Source organism: Metarhizium album, assembly GCF_000804445.1.
Source record: "Metarhizium album ARSEF 1941 chromosome Unknown scaffold_4, whole genome shotgun sequence".
NCBI classification, from domain to species: Eukaryota; Fungi; Ascomycota; class Sordariomycetes; order Hypocreales; family Clavicipitaceae; genus Metarhizium; species Metarhizium album.
Window position 1 is genome coordinate 511,109 of NW_024467578.1, and position 3,262 is coordinate 514,370.

Sequence of the window (3,262 nt, forward strand, 5' to 3'; positions counted from 1 at the left end):
CAAAAAAAAAAAAAAAAAAAAAAAAAAAAAAAAAAAAAAACGAGCCCTTGCAGCCTCGTAAGGCGCACATGCACCTACCGGGGGAATTCATCGAGTGAAATCGATGGGGAGCTGTCGGGGCGTGCGAGTAGCCAGGCACTTGATGTGGCTCGCGAGGTCTGCTGGACAGAATCGTCCCTTTTCGGCTGGTGCCCTCGACGAGGACACGCCGCCTGCAGCCGGTATTGGTTGGGACGGACCGGGGGGGGGTGTCTTTTCTTTTTGGAGCTGGTCAGGCTGGTGTGGGACAAGACAAGATTGGAAGGAGGGGGACGGATGGACACGGATTTGCAGCTTGGGTACCGAGTACGGAGGATTGTGGGTGTTATATTTTTATTTACAAAGACGTGATGGACTTTATTAGTGATGCCCTTTGTTGTTTTATACTGCGATTGGGAATTGGGGACTTGCACGTCGAGGTCAATTCGTCGTTTTGATGGAATTGGCGTGGCGTACTCGGCACAGCGGAATGGATAATCCCCAGTTGCAGCATCCATCATCCATACGCAATGGCTCCTCGCGGCGGGGGACGAGGTGACAGCTCTGAGAAGATTGAACAGCAGCAGCCTCGATCAAAACGACGTTCAAGGTCCTCACGACGCTCGCTTGCTGCCGCGCCGTGGACGCCGGAGCCTCATTTCACATTCTTCCGTGTATGGCTTTGTTCCAGCTTCGAAACAAGTCGGGCGTTGCACACATATCCAGCCAAGCCCCTGCGCCCGGGGACCATTTTTCATTGGGCGAGGCGAGCAGCGTGGCCGCCGCCAGCGGTCGCGTTTATGCGAGACTAGGCTGAAGATTTTTTTTATTTTTTTTTTCCCCATGACCCCAGGCGCTTGCTTCGCCGTCAGGTGACGGGCGAGGATTGATAAATGCAAGCCTAAAAAGGTGAAATAAAGGAGCCCGACTTGTTGCCGGCGAGCGAAAGCAGAGCCTCGCAGCGGGTCGTCGACAATGGCATCATCTCGGATATCAATCACCCTGCCGAGGTGGTTCCCAAGGGATATATCATATACTTACCCAGTGCTTAATATAGATGTAGCGAGCACGGAGTACCCTGGGAACGCCCAGGTCCCATTCCAGTCTCTATTTACGGCACGGACATCTGTACCAAAGTCCAGTCCTCGGCCAGAGCGCAACGGGTTCCTGGCGCCATGCAGCCCGCCGCGCCGTGACCAGGAATATCCTAATTTGCCGCAGTACATTCCGCAGTGCTCCGTACGCGACGCCATCGGGATGTCGGGATGTCGGGATGTAGTGAAGTGGAAGAACGGCAACTCTACTTTTCCAACTCGAGTCTGTCGTGTTTGTGCACCGTGTCGACATCACACTCCGAGTCCGCGTTTCTTTTTTTCAATCCTCTTCCACGATCCCTTTATGCCTTGCCAACACATGGGGGTCCCCTTCTTTTCTGTTTCGGTTCTTGGTGAGAGCAATTTTACCTTGCCCCAATTCCCTTTGTGTCCTTTGTTCGTCAATGGCAGCGCGACCACTGGCCGAGACCGTACTAGCGGCATCCACAAAACAGGAAGAGAATCACACTAAAAAAAAAAAAAAAAAAGGAAAAAAAAGAATCTCGATCGCCCTCGAGGAGACTGGGAATGCATGCATGCACGCACGCACGGGCGCATGGAAAGACCGCCAAGAACATGGAGCAAAACTAAAACTTAGTGGGGCCCTGGGCTTTTTTTTGGATTTTTTTTTTGTCACGCTTACACTTTTGGTGTATATCAGCTCACTGGTGCCATTGGAGCCCAAGGGTTCGATGGAATGTCCTTTTTCCATCATCTATTTTTAGGTCACGATGACCTTGGGGTCTGGCGCTGCTCGGGATATGTCCTCGAAATCACGACTCATGGCTTGACTCGAGTACGGAGCACGCGAAGGGATGGTGTGCGGTCTGGACGATGATCTGTACTGCGAATGCGTAGCTGTATTGGATCGTGGAGGTTTGTGTTGCCCGCGAGGTTTTTTCCCCTCGTACGCGTTCGCTAATAGGTGTATTAGTATGACCTGTGCAAAAGCAATCGTGTGTGCGTGCGTGCGTGTATGTGTGAAAGCGTATCAACATGTGTTCTCGTGTGCCTCGGGTGTCAAGCACGCAACCCTGTCTGGGGAGTAGGTCCCCTTTCCTTTCTCCATATGCCGGCCTGATTCGGATGATATTGTATTCGTGAACAAACCTCCCCGGGGGGTGAATGGCACATCCGGAGACCGAATCCATGGCAAACTGCACGTGAGGGTAGCCCGGAAAGAGTATGGCCGTCAAGGAGCTGTAAAATCTTCAATAGTCCGGTTCCACTGACAAGTCGTGTCAAGTGCTTGGATTCTATGCAGACCGCCTCGGATGCCCTGCGCTCCATGGTAGACGTATTCATGGAGACGACAGCAACTGCTGCCGATCCGAACAGGTAGTTACCCAGTGACCAGAAACGGCAGCCCGATCCAAGCGCCATCCATGTCCATGCCTGGCCGAAACGATGCCGCGAGAAGAGGCCCTGCAACGATCGACCCCATCGTCTCAAAGACGCTCATTGTAGTGTACATCATGTTGACATGGCGCTTGTCAACAATTGACGCCAGCAAGCTCCGGAGTAGAGGGGGTTACCCATTGCCTAAAGCGAACAGGGCCAGGCCGACAGCCATCACACTGACTGGTCCCGAGAAGCCGATGGTGAATGCCCCCCAGGGCGGACATGGATACGCTTATGCGTGCCAGCCAGAGGGTTCTGCTCTGGGTAGCGAGTGCGGTTTTGCGGGCAAGAGCTTGGCATCAACAGAAGAATGACCGTGAGGAGCGTCAAGAGTCAAAAACGCGTGGAACGATAGCATAAGCCCGGCCTGCCGTGGATTTCAACAAGTTGGGGGGGGCAAAGCTTGCCACGTATACAAGTGGTTCACCATGATACTAACCTCGGACCATGACCACTCGTATCGTTTTGTAATGTATCGGAGAGTAATCTCCTGACCTGAACGACCAAGGCTCGTGATGAGAAAGGTAAAAAGAAGCACAACCACCAGGATTTCGCTAATCTCATCGGCTGCTCGCGAGCCGTCTGCGACTGGATCCTGTCAGGCTCTTTGGTTCCGGCATCTTCCAGGCGTTGGCTGTTGGCTGGTATTCTGAACGCCACGGCAGTTGCTAGCCAAATACATCCCAGGCCGCAGTATATGGGGAGCCAGAAGCTGACGTCGATGAGAAAGTACACCACGGGACTGGCGA